Genomic DNA, 24659 nt, shown 5'->3' with positions numbered 1-24659 from the left:
TCAAGGCGCTTAACAGATACATAGCATAATGTAGTGCAGAAAATAATAAAGTACAGAAAAGCTTTTCATAAAATACAGAAGCATGTAGATACTAAGGGGACATTATGGAAATGCTTGAGTAAACATGTGTCGATCATTTGTCCACGTCGACTATGTCAATGTCAACCAATAGTGGTCGACCTAATGAGTGTCGACTTTAACACTGTCGACCATTCATACCGGAACCCTGTAAAATGTGCAGAGAGATTTAGATTTGGGTGGGTTATATTTTTTCTATGCATGGTAAATACTGGCTACTTTCTTTTTACAGTGCAATTTAGATTTCAGTTTGAACACACCCCACCAAATCAAAATATCTCTGCACATGTTACATATGCCCCACCTGCCGTGCAACTTAGTTTTGCCCAGTTGTTTCCTAATTTGCTATACTTGCAACATGAATCAGACTCTATGTACAGAAGTAGCAAGTAGTAGTGGCAAGTAGTTAAGCCCCTGATTAGCTACAGAGAATGAAAGAAAAAACCCAACAGGTAAACCTGCAGAGCTGGCCCTAGGCATAGACAAACTAAGCAAATGCCTAGGGCATTTGGTATGCCTTGGGGCACAAGCAGCTTCTGCTGATTAAAATTATATGAAGCAGGCCTATATTCTGTGTGTGACTCCGGCTGTATCTGCATACAAAATGCTACGTTACAGTGTATTCTTGGAAATCACTGGAATGTAGCATTTCATATGCAGACACAGTCACAGTCGCACACAGAATATAGACATGCCACATATCATTTAAATCAGCAGAAGCTGCTTGTGCATCCTATCCACATAGCAATGCAAATAAGACGCATTTTTGTAAAAAAAGGCGCCCAACATTAGCAGAGCTGCCAGCTGCATGGCATATTGAGGCAAGATGTATGAGGACACATCTGTATCCAAGCAGAGGCAGAGGTCACAGTGTTAGTGGCCATGTGAGTGCTGTGTGCGGGTGGGTTGGTTGTGCAGTAGTGTTCGGTATATGTGTAAGGGGCATTATGTGTGATTATGTGTATGAGTGCACTACTAATATGTGGCATATGTGAAAGGGACATTATGTGTGTCATTATGTGTATAAGGGCATTAATAATGTGCAGCATATGTGTAAGGGACATTATGTGTACAAGGGCATTAATAAAGGTTGGCATAATGTGTAAGGCACATTATGTTTATAAGGACATTAATAAAGTGTGTCATATGTGTAAGGGGCATTACTGTGTGGTATTATGTGTATAAATTAGTGATGAGCGGGTTCGGTTTCTCGGAAACCGAACCCCCCCGAACTTCAGCCTTTTTACACGGCTCCGAGCCGTGCTCGGATTCTCCCGTGTGGCTCGGGTAAACCGAGCGCGCCCGAACGTCATCATTCCGCTGTCGGATTCTCGCGAGATTCGGATTCTATATAAGCAGCCGCGCGTCGCCGCCATTTTCACACGTGCATTGAGATTTATAGGGAGAGGACGTGGCTGGCGTCCTCTCCGTTATAGTCATAATAGAAAAGACTAAGAGTGACATTGTTATAATTGTGGGGAGGATTGGGAACGGGGAGCAGCTGTTAGAAGTACAGTGCAGGGTTTTGCTGATAGTAGTGAGTGTGACCACCAGTTTAATCCGTTCTCTGCCTGAAAAAAACGCTCCATACCATATCTGTGCTCAGTGTGCTGCATGATATATCTGTGCTGAGTGCACTGCTCACACTGCCTAATTGTGGGGACTGGGGAGCAGTTATAGCAGGAGTACAGTGCACAGTTTTGCTGACAGTGACCACCAGTCCAGTATACGTTTGTCTGCCTGAAAAACACTCCTGTGGTGGCTTTTTTTCTTTATACTAGTAGTTTAGCAGTCTGCTGACAGTGTCCACCAGGTCCATTTATTATACAGTATATTATATATATAGCAGTACGGTAGGCCACAGCTGTACCTACCTCTGTGTCGTCACTCGTCGTCCATAAGTAATAATAGTATACTATCCATCCATCTTCATTGTATACCTGTGGTGGCTTTTTTTTCTTCATACTAGTTTAGCAGTCTGCTGACAGTGTCCACCAGGTCCGTTATTATTATTCTGTATATATTATATATATAGCAGTACGGTAGGCCACGGCTGTACCTACCTCTGTGTCGTCACTCGTCGTCCATAAGTAATAATAGTATACTATCCATCCATCTACATTGTATACCTGTGGTGGCTTTTTTTTCTTCATACTAGTTTAGCAGTCTGCTGACAGTGTCCACCAGGTCCGTTATTATTATTCTGTATATATTATATATATAGCAGTACGGTAGGCCACGGCTGTACCTACCTCTGTGTCATCACTCGTCGTCCATAAGTAATAATAGTATACTATCCATCCATCTACATTGTATACCTGTGGTGGCTTTTTTTTTCTTCATACTAGTTTAGCAGTCTGCTGACAGTGTCCACCAGGTCCGTTATTATTATTCTGTATATATTATATATATAGCAGTACGGTAGGCCACGGCTGTACCTACCTCTGTGTCGTCACTCGTCGTCCATAAGTAATACTACTATACTATCCATCCATCTACATTGTATACCTGTGGTGGCTTTTTTTCTCTTCATACTAGTTTAGCAGTCTGCTGACAGTGTCCACCAGGTCCGTTATTATTATTCTGTATATATTATATATATAGCAGTACGGTAGGCCACGGCTGTACCTACCTCTGTGTCGTCACTCGTCGTCCATAAGTAATAATAGTATACTATCCATCCATCTACATTGTATACCTGTGGTGGCTTTTAGTTGTGCGCAAAATATGGAGAACAAAAATGTGGAGGTTAAAAAAATAGGGAAAGATCAAGATCCACTTCCACCTCGTGCTGAAGCTGCTGCCACTAGTCATGGCCGAGACGATGAAATGCCATCAACGTCGTCTGCCAAGGCCGATGCCCAATGTCATAGTACAGAGCATGTAAAATCCAAAACACAAAAGATCAGTAAAATGCCTCAAAAATCAAAATTAAAAGCTTCTGAGGAGAAGCGTAAACTTGCCAATATGCCATTTATGACACGGAGTGGCAAGAAACGGCTGAGGCCCTGGCCTATGTTCATGGCTAGTGGTTCAGCTTCACATGAGGATGGAAGCACTCATCCTCTCGCTAGAAAAAAGAAAAGACTTAAGCTGGCAAAAGCACAGCAAAGAACTGTGCGTTCTTCGAAATCACAAATCCCCAAGGAGAGTCCAATTGTGTCGGTTGCGATGCCTGACCTCCCCAACACTGGACGGGAAGAGCTTGCGCCTTCCACCATTTGCACGCCCCCTGCAAGTGCTGGAAGGAGAACCCGCAGTCCAGTTCCTGATAGTCAAATTGAAGATGTCAGTGTTGAAGTACACCAGGATGAGGATATGGGTGTTGCCGGCGCTGGGGAGGAAATTGACAAGGAGGATTCTGATGGTGAGGTGGTTTGTTTAAGTCAGGCACCCGGGGAGACACCTGTTGTCCGTGGGAGGAATATGGCCATTGACATGCCTGGTCAAAATACAAAAAAAATCAGCTCTTCGGTGTGGAAATATTTCATAACAAATGCGGACAACAGGTGTCAAGCCGTGTGTTGCCTTTGTCAAGCTGTAATAAGTAGGGGTAAGGACGTTAACCACCTCGGAACATCCTCCCTTATACGTCACCTGCAGCGCATTCATCATAAGTCAGTGACAAGTTCAAAGACTTTGGGTGACAGCGGAAGCAGTCCACTGACCACTAAATCTGTAACCAAGCTCCTGCAAACCACACCACCAACTCCCTCAGTGTCAATTTCCTCCTTAGACAGGAAAGCCAATAGTCCTGCAGGCCATGTCACATGCAAGTCTGACGAGTCCTCTCCTGCCTGGGATTCCTCCGATGCATCCTTGAGTGTAACGCCTACTGCTGCTGGCGCTGCTGTTGTTGCTGCTGGGAGTCGATCGTCGTCCCAGAGGGGAAGTCGGAAGACCACTTGTACTACTTCCAGTAAGAAATTGACTGTCCAACAGTCCTTTGCGAGGAAGATGAAATATCACAGCAGTCATCCTGCTGCAAAGCGGATAACTGAGGCCTTGGCAGCCTGGGCGGTGAGAAATGTGGTTCCGGTATCCATCGTTACTTCAGAGGCAACTATAGACTTGATGGAGGTACTGTGTCTCCGGTACCAAATACCATCTAGGTTCCATTTCTCTAGGCAGGCGATACCGAGAATGTACACAGACCTCAGAAAAAGAGTCACCAGTGTCCTAAAAAATGCACTTGTACCCAATGTCCACTTAACCACGGACATGTGGACAAGTGGAGCAGGGCAGACTCAGGACTACATGACTGTGACAGCACACTGGGTAGATGTATTGCCTCCCGCTGCAAGAACAGCAGCGGCGGCACCAGTAGCAGCATCTCGCAAACACCAACTCGTTCCTAGGCAGGCTACGCTTTGTATCACCGCTTTCCAGAATACGCACACAGCTGGAAACCTCTTACGGCTACTGAGGAAGATCATCGCAGAATGGCTTACCCCAATTGGACTCTCCTGGGGATTTGTGGCATCGGACAACACCAGCAATATTGTGCGTGCATTACATCTGGGCAAATTCCAGCACGTCCCATGTTTTGCACATACCTTGAATTTGGTGGTGCAGAATTATTTAAAAAACGACAGGGGCGTGCAAGAGATGCTGTCGGTGGCCAGAAGAATTGCGGGCCACTTTCGGCGTACAGGCACCGCGTACAGAAGACTGGAGCACCACCAAAAACACCTGAACCTGCCCTGCCATCATCTGAAGCAAGAGGTGGTAACGAAGTGGAATTCAACCCTCTATATGCTTCAGAGGATGGAGGAGCAGCAAAAGGCCATTCAAGCCTATACATCTGCCCACGATATAGGCAAAGGAGGTGGAATGCACCTGTCTCAAGTGCAGTGGAGAATGATTTCAACGTTGTGCAAGGTTCTGCAACCTTTTGAACTTGCCACACGTGAAGTCAGTTCAGACACTGCCAGCCTGAGTCAGGTCATTCCCCTCATCAGGCTTTTGCAGAAGAAGCTGGAGGCATTAAAGGAGGAGCTAAAACAGAGCGATTCCGCTAGGCATGTGGGACTTGTGGATGGAGCCCTTCATTCGCTTAACCAGGATTCACGGGTGGTCAATCTGTTGAAATCAGAGCACTACATTTTGGCCACCGTGCTCGATCCTAGATTTAAAACCTACGTTGTATCTCTCTTTCCGGCAGACACAAGTCTGCAGAGGTTCAAAGACCTGCTGGTGAGAAAATTGTCAAGTCAAGCGTAAAGCGATCCGTCAACAGCTCCTCCTTCACATTCTCCCGCAACTGGGGGTGCGAGGAAAAGGCTACGAATTCCGAGCCCACCCGCTGGCGGTGATGCAGGGCAGTCTGGAGCGAGTGCTGACATCTGGTCCGGACTGAAGGACCTGGCAACGATTACTGACATGTCGTCTACTGTCACTGCATATGATTCTGTCACCATTGAAAGAATGGTGGAGGATTATATGAGTGACCGCATCCAAGTAGGCACGTCAGACAGTCCGTACGTATACTGGCAGGAAAAAGAGGCAATTTGGAGGCCCTTGCAGAAACTGGCTTTATTCTACCTAAGTTGCCCTCCCTCCAGTGTGTACTCCGAAAGAGTGTTTAGTGCCGCCGCTCACCTTGTCAGCAATCGGCGTATGAGGTTACTTCCAGAAAATGTGGAGAAGATGATGTTCATTAAAATGAATTATAATCAATTCCTCCGTGGAGACATTCACCAGCAGCAATTGCCTCCAGAAAGTACACGGGGACCTGAGATGGTGGATTCCAGTGGGGACGAATTAATAATCTGTGAGGAGGGGGATGTACACAGTGTAAGGGGTGATGAATCGGACGATGATGATGAGGTGGACATCTTGCCTCCGTAGAGCCAGTTTGTGCAAGGAGAGATTGATTGCTTCTTTTTTGGTGGGGGCACAAACCAACCAGTCATTTCAGTCACAGTCATGCGGCAGACCCTGTCGCTTAAATGATGGGTTCGTTAAAGTGTGCATGTCCTGTTTTTACAACATAAGGGTGGGTGGGAGGGCCCAAGGACAATTTCATCTTGCACCTCTTTTTTCTTTCATTTTTCTTTGCGTCATGTGCTGTTTGGGGAGTATTTTTTTGAAGGGCCATCCTGCGTGACACTGCAGTGCCACTCCTAGATGGGCCAGGTGTTTGTGTCGGCCACTTGGGTCGCTTATCTTAGTCACACAGCGACCTTGGTGCGCCTCTTTTTTTCTTTGCGTCATGTGCTGTTTGGGGAGTATTTTTTTGAAGGGCCATCCTGCGTGACACTGCAGTGCCACTCCTAGATGGGCCAGGTGTTTGTGTCGGCCACTTGGGTCGCTTATCTTAGTCACACAGCGACCTTGGTGCGCCTCTTTTTTTCTTTGCGTCATGTGCTGTTTGGGGAGTATTTTTTTGAAGGGCCATCCTGCGTGACACTGCAGTGCCACTCCTAGATGGGCCAGGTGTTTGTGTCGGCCACTTGGGTCACTTATCTTAGTCACACAGCGACCTTGGTGCGCCTCTTTTTTTCTTTGCGTCATGTGCTGTTTGGGGAGTATTTTTTTGAAGGGCCATCCTGCGTGATTCTGATGAAGCCGCTGAACCCGGAGGGAGGCGGGGAAACGCGTTAACTACTCATTCAGACTGTCATACTGCTGTCCGGAGGTCTTTTCAGCAAAATCCTACACTCCATTAAGATGCGATTGGAATTCTTCACCGCTTATACGATCCCCCAGAGATGACTGCACAATAAAAGGTTGAGAGCACCAGCAGCCGGGAGGACATTCCAGGTGAAAGTACCCACGCACAGGAGTGGTGAGACCGCATTGTATTTACGTCTGGCCAGACACATTTTCAGTGAGAGCACCGGCTCAATTACAGGTTGCAGTTATTCACAGCATAATTACCTGCACCTGAAGTGAGAAATATATCTTACCATCATTATCTTTTTCACCAAAAATGACTGATATATAATCTCAAAGGAAAAACTTCTGAGCGCACTACCCAGTCTGTATAATTATCAGATATATCAGATTATATTATAATTTTATTGCTTAAAGTGATTGAACAGAGAGGAAGCAATTTGTTACAATTTATGCTACATTTGATATATGCATGCATCAATTATTGTAAAAATGTACTGACCGGCCGGTGGTATAAATTGCACAGTTTGTTTAAATACTTGTTTGTGTTGGCCACTTGGGTCACTTATCTTAGTCACACAGCGACCTTGGTGCGCCTCTTTTTTTCTTTGCGTCATGTGCTGTTTGGGGAGTATTTTTAGAAGGGCCATCCTGCGTGACACTGCAGTGCCACTCCTAGATGGGCCAGGTGTTTGTGTCGGCCACTTGGGTCGCTTATCTTAGTCACACAGCGACCTTGGTGCGCCTCTTTTTTTCTTTGCGTCATGTGCTGTTTGGGGAGTATTTATTTGAAGGGCCATCCTGCGTGACACTGCAGTGCCACTCCTAAATGGGCCAGGTGTCTGTGTCGGCCACTTTGGTCGCTTATCTTAGTCACACATCGACCTTGGTGCGCCTCTTTTTTTCTTTGCGTCCTGTGCTATTTGGGGAGTATTTTTTTGAAGGGCCATCCTGCGGGACACTGCAGTGCCACTCCTAGATGTTCCAGGTGTTTGTGTCGGCCACTTGGGTCGCTTATCTTAGTCACACAGCGACCTTCGTGCGCCTCTTTTTTTCTTTGCGTCATGTGCTGTTTGGGGAGTATTTTTTTGAAGGGCCATCCTGCGTGACACTGCAGTGCCACTCCTAGATGGGCCAGGTGTTTGTGTCGGCCACTTGGGTCGCTTATCTTAGTCACACAGCGACCTTGGTGCGCCTCTTTTTTTCTTTGCGTCATGTGCTGTTTGGGGAGTATTTTTTTGAAGGGCCATCCTGCGTGACACTGCAGTGCCACTCCTAGATGGGCCAGGTGTTTGTGTCGGCCACTTGGGTCGCTTATCTTAGTCACACAGCGACCTTGGTGCGCCTCTTTTTTCCTTGTGTCATGTGCTGTTTGGGGAGTATTTTTTTGAAGGGCCATCCTGCGTGACACTGCTGTGCCACTCCTAGATGGGCCAGGTGTTTGTGTCGGCCACTTGGGTCGCTTATCTTAGTCACACAGCGACCTTGGTGCGCCTCTTTTTTTCTTTGCGTCATGTGCTGTTTGGGGAGTATTTTTTTGAAGAGCCATCCTGTCTGACACTGCAGTGCCACTCCTAGATGGGCCAGGTGTTTGTGTCGGCCACTTGGGTCGCTTATCTTAGTCACACAGCTACCTCATTGCGCCTCTTTTTTTCTTTGCGTCATGTGCTGTTTGGGGAGTATTTTTTTGAAGGGCCATCCTGCGTGACACTGCAGTGCCACTCCTAGATGGGCCAGGTGTTTGTGTCGGCCACTTGGGTCGCTTATCTTATTCACACAGCAACCTTGGTGCGCCTCTTTTTTTCTTTGCGTCATGTGCTGTTTGGGGAGTATTTCTTTGAAGGGCCATCCTGCGTGACACTGCAGTGCCACTCCTAGATGGGCCAGGTGTTTGTGTCGGCCACTTGGGTCGCTTATCTCAGTCACACAGCGACCTTGGTGCGCCTCTTTTTTTCTTTGCGTCATGTGCTGTTTGGGGAGTATTTTTTTGAAGGGCCATCCTGCGTGACACTGCAGTGCCACTCCTAGATGGGCCAGGTATTTGTGTCGGCCACTTGGGTCGCTTATCTTAGTCACACAGCGACCTTGGTGCGCCTCTTTTTTTCTTTGCGTCATGTGCTGTTTGGGGAGTATTTTTTTGTAGGGCCATCCTGCGTGACACTGCAGTGCCACTCCTAGATGGGCCAGGTGTTTGTGTCGGCCACTTGGGTCGCTTATCTTAGTCACACAGCTACCTCATTGCGCCTCTTTTTTTCTTTGCATCATGTGCTGTTTGGGGAGTATTTTTTTGAAGGGCCATCCTGTCTGACACTGCAGTGCCACTCCTAGATGGGCCAGGTGTTTGTGTCGGCCACTTGGGTCGCTTATCTTAGTCACACAGCGACCTTGGTGCGCCTCTTTTTTTCTTTGCGTCATGTGCTGTTTGGGGAGTATTTTTTTGAAGGGCCATCCTGCGTGACACTGCAGTGCCACTCCTAGATGGGCCAGGTGTTTGTGTCGGCCACTTGGGTCGCTTATCTTAGTCACACAGCTACCTCATTGCGCCTCTTTTTTTCTTTGCGTCATGTGCTGTTTGGGGAGTATTTTTTTGAAGGGCCATCCTGCGTGACACTGCAGTGCCACTCCTAGATGGGCCAGGTGTTTGTGTCGGCCACTTGGGTCGCTTATCTTATTCACACAGCAACCTTGGTGCGCCTCTTTTTTTCTTTGCGTCATGTGCTGTTTGGGGAGTATTTCTTTGGAGGGCCATCCTGCGTGACACTGCAGTGCCACTCCTAGATGGGCCAGGTGTTTGTGTCGGCCACTTGGGTCGCTTATCTTAGTCACACAGCGACCTTGGTGCGCCTCTTTTTTTCTTTGCGTCATGTGCTGTTTGGGGAGTATTTTTTTGAAGGGCCATCCTGCGTGACACTGCAGTGCCACTCCTAGATGGGCCAGGTATTTGTGTCGGCCACTTGGGTCGCTTATCTTAGTCACACAGCAACCTTGGTGCGCCTCTTTTTTTCTTTGCGTCATGTGCTGTTTGGGGAGTATTTTTTTGAAGGGCCATCCTGCGTGACACTGCAGTGCCACTCCTAGATGGGCCAGGTGTTTGTGTCGGCCACTTGGGTCGCTTATGTTAGTCACACAGCTACCTCATTGCGCCTCTTTTTTTCTTTGCGTCATGTGCTGTTTGGGGAGTATTTTTTTGAAGGGCCATCCTGCGTGACACTGCAGTGCCACTCCTAGATGGGCCAGGTGTTTGTGTCGGCCACTTGGGTCGCTTATCTTAGTCACACAGCGACCTTGGTGCGCCTCTTTTTTTCTTTGCGTCATGTGCTGTTTGGGGAGTATTTTTTTGAAGGGCCATCCTGCGTGACACTGCAGTGCCACTCCTAGATGGGCCAGGTGTTTGTGTCGGCCACTTGGGTCGCTTATCTTAGTCACACAGCGACCTTGGTGCGCCTCTTTTTTTCTTTGCGTCATGTGCTATTTGGGGAGTATTTTTTTGAAGGGCCATCCTGCGTGACACTGCAGTGCCACTCCTAGATGTGCCAGGTGTTTGTGTCGGCCACTTGGGACGCTTATCTTAGTCACACAGCGACCTTCGTGCGCCTCTTTTTTTCTTTGCGTCATGTGCTGTTTGGGGAGTATTTTTTTGAAGGGCCATCCTGCGTGACACTGCAGTGCCACTCCTAGATGGGCCAGGTGTTTGTGTCGGCCACTTGGGTCGCTTATCTTAGTCACACAGCTACCTCATTGTGCCTCTTTTTTTCTTTGCGTCATGTGCTGTTTGGGGAGTATTTTTTTGAAGGGCCATCCTGCGTGACACTGCAGTGCCACTCCTAGATGGGCCAGGTGTTTGTGTCGGCCACTTGGGTCCCTTATCTTATTCACACAGCAACCTTGGTGCGCCTCTTTTTTTCTTTGCGTCATGTGCTGTTTGGGGAGTATTTTTTTGAAGGGCCATCCTGCGTGACACTGCAGTGCCACTCCTAGATGGGCCAGGTATTTGTGTCGGCCACTTGGGTCGCTTATCTTAGTCACACAGCGACCTTGGTGCGCCTCTTTTTTTCTTTGCGTCATGTGCTGTTTGGGGAGTATTTTTTTGAAGGGCCATCCTGCGTGACACTGCAGTGCCACTCCTAGATGGGCCAGGTGTTTGTGTCGGCCACTTGGGTCGCTTATCTTAGTCACACAGCTACCTCATTGCGCCTCTTTTTTTCTTTGCATCATGTGCTGTTTGGGGAGTATTTTTTTGAAGGGCCATCCTGTCTGACACTGCAGTGCCACTCCTAGATGGGCCAGGTGTTTGTGTCGGCCACTTGGGTCGCTTATCTTAGTCACACAGCGACCTTGGTGCGCCTCTTTTTTTCTTTGCGTCATGTGCTGTTTGGGGAGTATTTTTTTGAAGGGCCATCCTGCGTGACACTGCAGTGCCACTCCTAGATGGGCCAGGTATTTGTGTCGGCCACTTGGGTCGCTTATCTTAGTCACACAGCGACCTTGGTGCGCCTCTTTTTTTCTTTGCGTCATGTGCTGTTTGGGGAGTATTTTTTTGAAGGGCCATCCTGCGTGACACTGCAGTGCCACTCCTAGATGGGCCAGGTGTTTGTGTCGGCCACTTGGGTCGCTTATCTTAGTCACACAGCTACCTCATTGCGCCTCTTTTTTTCTTTGCGTCATGTGCTGTTTGGGGAGTATTTTTTTGAAGGGCCATCCTGCGTGACACTGCAGTGCCACTCCTAGATGGGCCAGGTGTTTGTGTCGGCCACTTGGGTCGCTTATGTTAGTCACACAGCTACCTCATTGCGCCTCTTTTTTTCTTTGCGTCATGTGCTGTTTGGGGAGTATTTTTTTGAAGGGCCATCCTGCGTGACACTGCAGTGCCACTCCTAGATGGGCCAGGTGTTTGTGTCGGCCACTTGGGTCGCTTATCTTAGTCACACAGCGACCTTGGTGCGCCTCTTTTTTTCTTTGCGTCATGTGCTGTTTGGGGAGTATTTTTTTGAAGGGCCATCCTGCGTGACACTGCAGTGCCACTCCTAGATGGGCCAGGTGTTTGTGTTGGCCACTTGGGTCGCTTATCTTAGTCACACAGCGACCTTGGTGCGCCTCTTTTTTTCTTTGTGTCATGTGCTGTTTGGGGAGTATTTTTTTGAAGGGCCATCCTGCGTGACACTGCAGTGCCACTCCTAGATGGGCCAGGTGTTTGTGTCGGCCACTTGGGTCGCTTATCTTAGTCACACAGCGACCTTGGTGCGCCTCTTTTTTTCTTTGCGTCATGTGCTGTTTGGGGAGTATTTATTTGAAGGGTCATCCTGCGTGACACTGCAGTGCCACTCCTAGATGGGCCAGGTGTTTGTGTCGGCCACTTGGGTCGCTTATCTTAGTCACACAGCGACCTTGGTGCGCCTCTTTTTTTCTTTGCGTCATGTGCTATTTGGGGAGTATTTTTTTGAAGGGCCATCCTGCGTGACACTGCAGTGCCACTCCTAGATGTGCCAGGTGTTTGTGTCGGCCACTTGGGACGCTTATCTTAGTCACACAGCGACCTTCGTGCGCCTCTTTTTCTCTTTGCGTCATGTGCTGTTTGGGGAGTATTTTTTTGAAGGGCCATCCTGCGTGACACTGCAGTGCCACTCCTAGATGGGCCAGGTGTTTGTGTCGGCCACTTGGGTCGCTTATCTTAGTCACACAGCTACCTCATTGTGCCTCTTTTTTTCTTTGCGTCATGTGCTGTTTGGGGAGTATTTTTTTGAAGGGCCATCCTGCGTGACACTGCAGTGCCACTCCTAGATGGGCCAGGTGTTTGTGTCGGCCACTTGGGTCCCTTATCTTATTCACACAGCAACCTTGGTGCGCCTCTTTTTTTCTTTGCGTCATGTGCTGTTTGGGGAGTATTTTTTTGAAGGGCCATCCTGCGTGACACTGCAGTGCCACTCCTAGATGGGCCAGGTATTTGTGTCGGCCACTTGGGTCGCTTATCTTAGTCACACAGCGACCTTGGTGCGCCTCTTTTTTTCTTTGCGTCATGTGCTGTTTGGGGAGTATTTTTTTGAAGGGCCATCCTGCGTGACACTGCAGTGCCACTCCTAGATGGGCCAGGTGTTTGTGTCGGCCACTTGGGTCGCTTATCTTAGTCACACAGCTACCTCATTGCGCCTCTTTTTTTCTTTGCATCATGTGCTGTTTGGGGAGTATTTTTTTGAAGGGCCATCCTGTCTGACACTGCAGTGCCACTCCTAGATGGGCCAGGTGTTTGTGTCGGCCACTTGGGTCGCTTATCTTAGTCACACAGCGACCTTGGTGCGCCTCTTTTTTTCTTTGCGTCATGTGCTGTTTGGGGAGTATTTTTTTGAAGGGCCATCCTGCGTGACACTGCAGTGCCACTCCTAGATGGGCCAGGTATTTGTGTCGGCCACTTGGGTCGCTTATCTTAGTCACACAGCGACCTTGGTGCGCCTCTTTTTTTCTTTGCGTCATGTGCTGTTTGGGGAGTATTTTTTTGAAGGGCCATCCTGCGTGACACTGCAGTGCCACTCCTAGATGGGCCAGGTGTTTGTGTCGGCCACTTGGGTCGCTTATCTTAGTCACACAGCTACCTCATTGCGCCTCTTTTTTTCTTTGCGTCATGTGCTGTTTGGGGAGTATTTTTTTGAAGGGCCATCCTGCGTGACACTGCAGTGCCACTCCTAGATGGGCCAGGTGTTTGTGTCGGCCACTTGGGTCGCTTATCTTAGTCACACAGCGACCTTGGTGCGCCTCTTTTTTCTTTGTGTCATGTGCTGTTTGGGGAGTATTTTTTTGAAGGGCCATCCTGCGTGACACTGCAGTGCCACTCCTAGATGGGCCAGGTGTTTGTGTCGGCCACTTGGGTCGCTTATCTTAGTCACACAGCGACCTTGGTGCGCCTCTTTTTTTCTTTGCGTCATGTGCTGTTTGGGGAGTATTTTTTTGAAGAGCTATCCTGTCTGACACTGCAGTGCCACTCCTAGATGGGCCAGGTGTTTGTGTCGGCCACTTGGGTCGCTTATCTTAGTCACACAGCTACCTCATTGCGCCTCTTTTTTTCTTTGCATCATGTGCTGTTTGGGGAGTATTTTTTTGAAGGGCCATCCTGTCTGACACTGCAGTGCCACTTCTAGATGGGCCAGGTGTTTGTGTCGGCCACTTGGGTCGCTTATCTTAGTCACACAGCGACCTTGGTGCGCCTCTTTTTTTCTTTGCGTCATGTGCTATTTGGGGAGTATTTTTTTGAAGGGCCATCCTGCGTGACACTGCAGTGCCACTCCTAGATGGGCCAGGTATTTGTGTCGGCCACTTGGGTCGCTTATCTTAGTCACACAGCGACCTTGGTGCGCCTCTTTTTTTCTTTGCGTCATGTGCTGTTTGGGGAGTATTTTTTTGAAGAGCCATCCTGTCTGACACTGCAGTGCCACTCCTAGATGGGCCAGGTGTTTGTGTCGGCCACTTGGGTCGCTTATCTTAGTCACACAGCTACCTCATTGCGCCTCTTTTTTTCTTTGCAACATGTGCTGTTTGGAGAGTATTTTTTTGAAGGGCCATCCTGCGTGACACTGCAGTGCCACTCCTAGATGGGCCAGGTGTTTGTGTCGGCCACTTGGGTCGCTTATCTTATTCACACAGCAACCTTGGTGCGCCTCTTTTTTTCTTTGCGTCATGTGCTGTTTGGGGAGTATTTCTTTGAAGGGCCATCCTGCGTGACACTGCAGTGCCACTCCTAGATGGGCCAGGTGTTTGTGTCGGCCACTTGGGTCGCTTATCTTAGTCACACAGCGACCTTGGTGCGCCTCTTTTTTTCTTTGCGTCATGTGCTGTTTGGGGAGTATTTTTTTGAAGGGCCATCCTGCGTGACACTGCAGTGCCACTCCTAGATGGGCCAGGTATTTGTGTCGGCCACTTGGGTCGCTTATCTTAGTCACACAGCGACCTTGGTGCGCCTCTTTTTTTCTTTGCATCATGTGCTGTTTGGGGAGTATTTTTTTGAAGGGCCATCCTGCGTGACACTGCAGTGCCACTCCTAGATGGGCCAGGTGTTTGTGTCGGCCACTTGGGTCGCTTATCTTAGTCACACAGCTACCTCATTGCGCCTCTTTTTTTCTTTGCATCATGTGCTGTTTGGGGAGTATTTTTTTGAAGGGCCATCCTGTCTGACACTGCAGTGCCACTCCTAGATGGGCCAGGTGTTTGTGTCGGCCACTTGGGTCGCTTATCTTAGTCACACAGCGACCTTGGTGCGCCTCTTTTTTTCTTTGCGTCATGTGCTGTTTGGGGAGTATTTTTTTGAAGGGCCATCCTGCGTGACACTGCAGTGCCACTCCTAGATGGGCCAGGTGTTTGTGTCGGCCACTTGGGTCGCTTATCTTAGTCACACAGCTACCTCATTGCGCCTCTTTTTTTCTTTGCGTCATGTGCTGTTTGGGGAGTATTTTTTTGAAGGGCCATCCTGCGTGACACTGCAGTGCCACTCCTAGATGGGCCAGGTGTTTGTGTCGGCCACTTGGGTCGCTTATCTTAGTCACACAGCGACCTTGGTGCGCCTCTTTTTTTCTTTGCGTCATGTGCTGTTTGGGGAGTATTTTTTTGAAGGGCCATCCTGCGTGACACTGCAGTGCCACTCCTAGATGGGCCAGGTGTTTGTGTTGGCCACTTGGGTCGCTTATCTTAGTCACACAGCGACCTTGGTGCGCCTCTTTTTTTCTTTGTGTCATGTGCTGTTTGGGGAGTATGTTTTTGAAGGGCCATCCTGCGTGACACTGCAGTGCCACTCCTAGATGGGCCAGGTGTTTGTGTCGGCCACTTGGGTCGCTTATCTTAGTCACACAGCGACCTTGGTGCGCCTCTTTTTTTCTTTGCGTCATGTGCTATTTGGGGAGTATTTATTTGAAGGGTCATCCTGCGTGACACTGCAGTGCCACTCCTAGATGGGCCAGGTGTTTGTGCCGGCCACTTGGGTCGCTTATCTTAGTCACACAGCGACCTTGGTGCACCTCTTTTTTTCTTTGCGTCATGTGCTATTTGGGGAGTATTTTTTTGAAGGGCCATCCTGCGTGACACTGCAGTGCCACTCCTAGATGTGCCAGGTGTTTGTGTCGGCCACTTGGGTCGCTTATCTTAGTCACACAGCGACCTTCGTGCGCCTCTTTTTTTCTTTGCGTCATGTGCTGTTTGGGGAGTATTTTTTTGAAGGGCCATCCTGCGTGACACTGCAGTGCCACTCCTAGATGGGCCAGGTGTTTGTGTCGGCCACTTGGGTCACTTATCTTAGTCACACAGCGACCTTGGTGCGCCTCTTTTTTTCTTTGCGTCATGTGCTGTTTGGGGAGTATTTTTTTGAAGGGCCATCCTGCGTGACACTGCAGTGCCACTCCTAGATGGGCCAGGTGTTTGTGTCGGCCACTTGGGTCACTTATCTTAGTCACACAGCGACCTTGGTGCGCCTCTTTTTTTCTTTGCGTCATGTGCTGTTTGGGGAGTATTTCTTTGAAGGGCCATCCTGCGTGACACTGCAGTGCCACTCCTAGATGGGCCAGGTGTTTGTGTCGGCCACTTGGGTCGCTTATCTTAGTCACACAGCTACCTCATTGAGCCTCTTTTTTTCTTTGCGTCATGTGCTGTTTGGGGAGTATTTTTTTGAAGGGCCATCCTGCGTGACACTGCAGTGCCACTCCTAGATGGGCCAGGTGTTTGTGTTGGCCACTTGGGTCGCTTATCTTAGTCACACAGCGACCTTGGTGCGCCTCTTTTTTCTTTGTGTCATGTGCTGTTTGGGGAGTATTTTTTTGAAGGGCCATCCTGCGTGACACTGCAGTGCCACTCCTAGATGGGCCAGGTGTTTGTGTCGGCCACTTGGGTCGCTTATCTTAGTCACACAGCTACCTCATTGCGCCTCTTTTTTTCTTTGCGTCATGTGCTGTTTGGGGAGTATTTTTTTGAAGGGCCATCCTGCGTGACACTGCAGTGCCACTCCTAGATGGGCCAGGTGTTTGTGTCGGCCACTTGGGTCGCTTATCTTATTCACACAGCAACCTTGGTGCGCCTCTTTTTTTCTTTGCGTCATGTGCTGTTTGGGGAGTATTTCTTTGAAGGGCCATCCTGCGTGACACTGCAGTGCCACTCCTAGATGGGCCAGGTGTTTGTGTCGGCCACTTGGGTCGCTTATCTTAGTCACACAGCGACCTTGGTGCGCCTCTTTTTTCTTTGTGTCATGTGCTGTTTGGGGAGTATTTTTTTGAAGGGCCATCCTGCGTGACACTGCAGTGCCACTCCTAGATGGGCCAGGTGTTTGTGTCGGCCACTTGGGTCGCTTATCTTAGTCACACAGCGACCTTGGTGCGCCTCTTTTTTTCTTTGCGTCATGTGCTGTTTGGGGAGTATTTTTTTGAAGAGCCATCCTGTCTGACACTGCAGTGCCACTCCTAGATGGGCCAGGTGTTTGTGTCGGCCACTTGGGTCGCTTATCTTAGTCACACAGCTACCTCATTGCGCCTCTTTTTTTCTTTGCAACATGTGCTGTTTGGAGAGTATTTTTTTGAAGGGCCATCCTGCGTGACACTGCAGTGCCACTCCTAGATGGGCCAGGTGTTTGTGTCGGCCACTTGGGTCGCTTATCTTATTCACACAGCAACCTTGGTGCGCCTCTTTTTTTCTTTGCGTCATGTGCTGTTTGGGGAGTATTTCTTTGAAGGGCCATCCTGCGTGACACTGCAGTGCCACTCCTAGATGGGCCAGGTGTTTGTGTCGGCCACTTGGGTCGCTTATCTTAGTCACACAGCGACCTTGGTGCGCCTCTTTTTTTCTTTGCGTCATGTGCTGTTTGGGGAGTATTTTTTTGAAGGGCCATCCTGCGTGACACTGCAGTGCCACTCCTAGATGGGCCAGGTATTTGTGTCGGCCACTTGGGTCGCTTATCTTAGTCACACAGCGACCTTGGTGCGCCTCTTTTTTTCTTTGCGTCATGTGCTGTTTGGGGAGTATTTTTTTGAAGGGCCATCCTGCGTGACACTGCAGTGCCACTCCTAGATGGGCCAGGTGTTTGTGTCGGCCACTTGGGTCGCTTATCTTAGTCACACAGCTACCTCATTGAGCCTCTTTTTTTCTTTGCGTCATGTGCTGTTTGGGGAGTATTTTTTTGAAGGGCCATCCTGCGTGACACTGCAGTGCCACTCCTAGATGGGCCAGGTGTTTGTGTCGGCCACTTGGGTCGCTTATCTTAGTCACACAGCGACCTTGGTGCGCCTCTTTTTTTCTTTGCGTCATGTGCTGTTTGGGGAGTATTTTTTTGAAGGGCCATCCTGCGTGACACTGCAGTGCCACTCCTAGATGGGCCAGGTGTTTGTGTTGGCCACTTGGGTCGCTTATCTTAGTCACACAGCGACCTTGGTGCGCCTCTTTTTTCTTTGTGTCATGTGCTGTTTGGGGAGTATTTTTTTGAAGGGCCATCCTGCGTGACACTGCAGTGCCACTCCTAGATGGGCCAGGTGTTTGTGTCGGCCACTTGGGTCGCTTATCTTAGTCACACAGCTACCTCATTGCGCCTCTTTTTTTCTTTGCGTCATGTGCTGTTTGGGGAGTATTTTTTTGAAGGGCCATCCTGCGTGACACTGCAGTGCCACTCCTAGATGGGCCAGGTGTTTGTGTCGGCCACTTGGGTCGCTTATCTTATTCACACAGCAACCTTGGTGCGCCTCTTTTTTTCTTTTCGTCATGTGCTGTTTGGGGAGTATTTCTTTGAAGGGCCATCCTGCGTGACACTGCAGTGCCACTCCTAGATGGGCCAGGTGTTTGTGTTGGCCACTTGGGTCGCTTATCTTAGTCACACAGCGACCTTGGTGCGCCTCTTTTTTTCTTTGTGTCATGTGCTGTTTGGGGAGTATGTTTTTGAAGGGCCATCCTGCGTGACACTGCAGTGACACTCCTAGATGGGCCAGGTGTTTGTGTCGGCCACTTGGGTCGCTTATCTTAGTCACACAGCGACCTTGGTGCGCCTCTTTTTTTCTTTGCGTCATGTGCTGTTTGGGGAGTATTTTTTTGAAGGGCCATCCTGCGTGACACTGCAGTGCCACTCCTAGATGGGCCAGGTGTTTGTGTCGGCCACTTGGGTCGCTTATCTTAGTCACACAGCTACCTCATTGCGCCTCTTTTTTTCTTTGCGTCATGTGCTGTTTGGGGAGTATTTTTTTGAAGGGCCATCCTGCGTGACACTGCAGTGCCACTCCTAGATGGGCCAGGTGTTTGTGTCGGCCACTTGGGTCGCTTATCTTAGTCACACAGCGACCTTGGTGCGCCTCTTTTTTTCTTTGCGTCATGTGCTGTTTGGGGAGTATTTTTTTGAAGGGCCATCCTGCGTGACACTGCAGTGCCACTCCTAGATGGGCCAGGTGTTTGTGTTGGCCACTTGGGTCGCTTATCTTAGTCACACAGCGACCTTGGTGCGCCTCTTTTTTTCTTTGTGTCATGTGCTGTTTGGGGAGTATGTTTTTGAAGGGCCATCCTGCGTGACACTGCAGTGCCACTCCTAGATGGGCCAGGTGTTTGTGTCGGCCACTTGGGTCGCTTATCTTAGTCACACAGCGACCTTGGTGCGCCTCTTTTTTTCTTTGCGTCATGTGCTGTTTGGGGAGTATTTATTTGAAGGGTCATCCTGCGTGACACTGCAGTGCCACTCCTAGATGGGCCAGGTGTTTGTGCCGGCCACTTGGGTCGCTTATCTTAGTCACACAGCGACCTTGGTGCACCTCTTTTTTTCTTTGCGTCATGTGCTATTTGGGGAGTATTTTTTTGAAGGGCCATCCTGCGTGACACTGCAGTGCCACTCCTAGATGTGCCAGGTGTTTGTGTCGGCCACTTGGGTCGCTTATCTTAGTCACACAGCGACCTTCGTGCGCCTCTTTTTTTCTTTGCGTCATGTGCTGTTTGGGGAGTATTTTTTTGAAGGGCCATCCTGCGTGACACTGCAGTGCCACTCCTAGATGGGCCAGGTGTTTGTGTCGGCCACTTGGGTCACTTATCTTAGTCACACAGCGACCTTGGTGCGCCTCTTTTTTTCTTTGCGTCATGTGCTGTTTGGGGAGTATTTTTTTGAAGGGCCATCCTGCGTGACACTGCAGTGCCACTCCTAGATGGGCCAGGTGTTTGTGTCGGCCACTTGGGTCACTTATCTTAGTCACACAGCGACCTTGGTGCGCCTCTTTTTTTCTTTGCGTCATGTGCTGTTTGGGGAGTATTTCTTTGAAGGGCCATCCTGCGTGACACTGCAGTGCCACTCCTAGATGGGCCAGGTGTTTGTGTCGGCCACTTGGGTCGCTTATCTTAGTCACACAGCTACCTCATTGCGCCTCTTTTTTTCTTTGCGTCATGTGCTGTTTGGGGAGTATTTTTTTGAAGGGCCATCCTGCGTGACACTGCAGTGCCACTCCTAGATGGGCCAGGTGTTTGTGTCGGCCACTTGGGTCGCTTATCTTAGTCACACAGCGACCTTGGTGCGCCTCTTTTTTTCTTTGCGTCATGTGCTGTTTGGGGAGTATTTTTTTGAAGGGCCATCCTGCGTGACACTGCAGTGCCACTCCTAGATGGGCCAGGTGTTTGTGTTGGCCACTTGGGTCGCTTATCTTAGTCACACAGCGACCTTGGTGCGCCTCTTTTTTCTTTGTGTCATGTGCTGTTTGGGGAGTATTTTTTTGAAGGGCCATCCTGCGTGACACTGCAGTGCCACTCCTAGATGGGCCAGGTGTTTGTGTCGGCCACTTGGGTCGCTTATCTTAGTCACACAGCTACCTCATTGCGCCTCTTTTTTTCTTTGCGTCATGTGCTGTTTGGGGAGTATTTTTTTGAAGGGCCATCCTGCGTGACACTGCAGTGCCACTCCTAGATGGGCCAGGTGTTTGTGTCGGCCACTTGGGTCGCTTATCTTATTCACACAGCAACCTTGGTGCGCCTCTTTTTTTCTTTGCGTCATGTGCTGTTTGGGGAGTATTTCTTTGAAGGGCCATCCTGCGTGACACTGCAGTGCCACTCCTAGATGGGCCAGGTGTTTGTGTCGGCCACTTGGGTCGCTTATCTTAGTCACACAGCGACCTTGGTGCGCCTCTTTTTTTCTTTGCGTCATGTGCTGTTTGGGGAGTATTTTTTTGAAGGGCCATCCTGCGTGACACTGCAGTGCCACTCCTAGATGGGCCAGGTATTTGTGTCGGCCACTTGGGTCGCTTATCTTAGTCACACAGCGACCTTGGTGCGCCTCTTTTTTTCTTTGCGTCATGTGCTGTTTGGGGAGTATTTTTTTGAAGGGCCATCCTGCGTGACACTGCAGTGCCACTCCTAGATGGGCCAGGTGTTTGTGTCGGCCACTTGGGTCGCTTATCTTAGTCACACAGCTACCTCATTGCGCCTCTTTTTTTCTTTGCGTCATGTGCTGTTTGGGGAGTATTTTTTTGAAGGGCCATCCTGCGTGACACTGCAGTGCCACTCCTAGATGGGCCAGGTGTTTGTGTCGGCCACTTGGGTCGCTTATCTTAGTCACACAGCGACCTTGGTGCGCCTCTTTTTTTCTTTGCGTCATGTGCTGTTTGGGGAGTATTTTTTTGAAGGGCCATCCTGCGTGACACTGCAGTGCCACTCCTAGATGGGCCAGGTGTTTGTGTTGGCCACTTGGGCCGCTTATCTTAGTCACACAGCGACCTTGGTGCGCCTCTTTTTTCTTTGTGTCATGTGCTGTTTGGGGAGTATTTTTTTGAAGGGCCATCCTGCGTGACACTGCAGTGCCACTCCTAGATGGGCCAGGTGTTTGTGTCGGCCACTTGGGTCGCTTATCTTAGTCACACAGCGACCTTGGTGCGCCTCTTTTTTTCTTTGCGTCATGTGCTGTTTGGGGAGTATTTATTTGAAGGGTCATCCTGCGTGACACTGCAGTGCCACTCCTAGATGGGCCAGGTGTTTGTGTCGGCCACTTGGTTCGCTTATCTTAGTCACACAGCGACCTTGGTGCGCCTCTTTTTTTCTTTGCGTCATGTGCTATTTGGGGAGTATTTTTTTGAAGGGCCATCCTGCGTGACACTGCAGTGCCACTCCTAGATGTGCCAGGTGTTTGTGTCGGCCACTTGGGTCGCTTATCTTAGTCACACAGCGACCTTCGTGCGCCTCTTTTTTTCTTTGCGTCATGTGCTGTTTGGGGAGTATTTTTTTGAAGGGCCATCCTGCGTGACACTGCAGTGCCACTCCTAGATGGGCCAGGTGTTTGTGTCGGCCACTTGGGTCGCTTATCTTAGTCACACAGCTACCTCATTGCGCCTCTTTTTTTCTTTGCGTCATGTGCTGTTTGGGGAGTATTTTTTTGAAGGGCCATCCTGCGTGACACTGCAGTGCCACTCCTAGATGGGCCAGGTGTTTGTGTCGGCCACTTGGGTCGCTTATCTTATTCACACAGCAACCTTGGTGCGCCTCTTTTTTTCTTTGCGTCATGTGCTGTTTGGGGAGTATTTTTTTGAAGGGCCATCCTGCGTGACACTGCAGTGCCACTCCTAGATGGGCCAGGTATTTGTGTCGGCCACTTGGGTCGCTTATCTTAGTCACACAGCGACCTTGGTGCGCCTCTTTTTTTCTTTGCGTCATGTGCTGTTTGGGGAGTATTTTTTTGAAGGGCCATCCTGCGTGACACTGCAGTGCCACTCCTAGATGGGCCAGGTGTTTGTGTCGGCCACTTGGGTCGCTTATCTTAGTCACACAGCTACCTCATTGCGCCTCTTTTTTTCTTTGCATCATGTGCTGTTTGGGGAGTATTTTTTTGAAGGGCCATCCTGTCTGACACTGCAGTGCCACTCCTAGATGGGCCAGGTGTTTGTGTCGGCCACTTGGGTCGCTTATCTTAGTCACACAGCGACCTTGGTGCGCCTCTTTTTTTCTTTGCGTCATGTGCTGTTTGGGGAGTATTTTTTTGAAGGGCCATCCTGCGTGACACTGCAGTGCCACTCCTAGATGGGCCAGGTATTTGTGTCGGCCACTTGGGTCGCTTATCTTAGTCACACAGCGACCTTGGTGCGCCTCTTTTTTTCTTTGCGTCATGTGCTGTTTGGGGAGAATTTTTTTGAAGGGCCATCCTGCGTGACACTGCAGTGCCACTCCTAGATGGGCCAGGTGTTTGTGTCGGCCACTTGGGTCGCTTATCTTAGTCACACAGCTACCTCATTGCGCCTCTTTTTTTCTTTGCTTCATGTGCTGTTTGGGGAGTATTTTTTTGAAGGGCCATCCTGCGTGACACTGCAGTGCCACTCCTAGATGGGCCAGGTGTTTGTGTCGGCCACTTGGGTCGCTTATCTTAGTCACACAGCGACCTTGGTGCGCCTCTTTTTTCTTTGTGTCATGTGCTGTTTGGGGAGTATTTTTTTGAAGGGCCATCCTGCGTGACACTGCAGTGCCACTCCTAGATGGGCCAGGTGTTTGTGTCGGCCACTTGGGTCGCTTATCTTAGTCACACAGCGACCTTGGTGCGCCTCTTTTTTTCTTTGCGTCATGTGCTGTTTGGGGAGTATTTTTTTGAAGAGCCATCCTGTCTGACACTGCAGTGCCACTCCTAGATGGGCCAGGTGTTTGTGTCGGCCACTTGGGTCGCTTATCTTAGTCACACAGCTACCTCATTGCGCCTCTTTTTTTCTTTGCATCATGTGCTGTTTGGGGAGTATTTTTTTGAAGGGCCATCCTGTCTGACACTGCAGTGCCACTCCTAGATGGGCCAGGTGTTTGTGTCGGCCACTTGGGTCGCTTATCTTAGTCACACAGCGACCTTGGTGCGCCTCTTTTTTTCTTTGCGTCATGTGCTGTTTGGGGAGTATTTTTTTGAAGGGCCATCCTGCGTGACACTGCAGTGCCACTCCTAGATGGGCCAGGTATTTGTGTCGGCCACTTGGGTCGCTTATCTTAGTCACACAGCGACCTTGGTGCGCCTCTTTTTTTCTTTGCGTCATGTGCTGTTTGGGGAGTATTTTTTTGAAGGGCCATCCTGCGTGACACTGCAGTGCCACTCCTAGATGGGCCAGGTGTTTGTGTCGGCCACTTGGGTCGCTTATCTTAGTCACACAGCGACCTTGGTGCGCCTCTTTTTTCTTTGTGTCATGTGCTGTTTGGGGAGTATTTTTTTGAAGGGCCATCCTGCGTGACACTGCAGTGCCACTCCTAGATGGGCCAGGTATTTGTGTCGGCCACTTGGGTCGCTTATCTTAGTCACACAGCTACCTCATTGCGCCTCTTTTTTTCTTTGCGTCATGTGCTGTTTGGGGAGTATTTTTTTGAAGGGCCATCCTGCGTGACACTGCAGTGCCACTCCTAGATGGGCCAGGTGTTTGTGTCGGCCACTTGGGTCGCTTATCTTAGTCACACAGCGACCTTGGTGCGCCTCTTTTTTCTTTGTGTCATGTGCTGTTTGGGGAGTATTTTTTTGAAGGGCCATCCTGCGTGACACTGCAGTGCCACTCCTAGATGGGCCAGGTGTTTGTGTCGGCCACTTGGGTCGCTTATCTTAGTCACACAGCTACCTCATTGCGCCTCTTTTTTTCTTTGCGTCATGTGCTGTTTGGGGAGTATTTTTTTGAAGGGCCATCCTGCGTGACACTGCAGTGCCACTCCTAGATGGGCCAGGTGTTTGTGTCGGCCACTTGGGTCGCTTATCTTATTCACACAGCAACCTTGGTGCGCCTCTTTTTTTCTTTGCGTCATGTGCTGTTTGGGGAGTATTTTTTTGAAGGGCCATCCTGCGTGACACTGCAGTGCCACTCCTAGATGGGCCAGGTATTTGTGTCGGCCACTTGGGTCGCTTATCTTAGTCACACAGCGACCTTGGTGCGCCTCTTTTTTTCTTTGCGTCATGTGCTGTTTGGGGAGTATTTTTTTGAAGGGCCATCCTGCGTGACACTGCAGTGCCACTCCTAGATGGGCCAGGTGTTTGTGTCGGCCACTTGGGTCGCTTATCTTAG

The sequence above is a fragment of the Pseudophryne corroboree genome, chromosome 1 (assembly GCF_028390025.1).
Source record: "Pseudophryne corroboree isolate aPseCor3 chromosome 1, aPseCor3.hap2, whole genome shotgun sequence".
NCBI classification, from domain to species: Eukaryota; Metazoa; Chordata; class Amphibia; order Anura; family Myobatrachidae; genus Pseudophryne; species Pseudophryne corroboree.
This window is presented reverse-complemented; position numbering follows the sequence as displayed.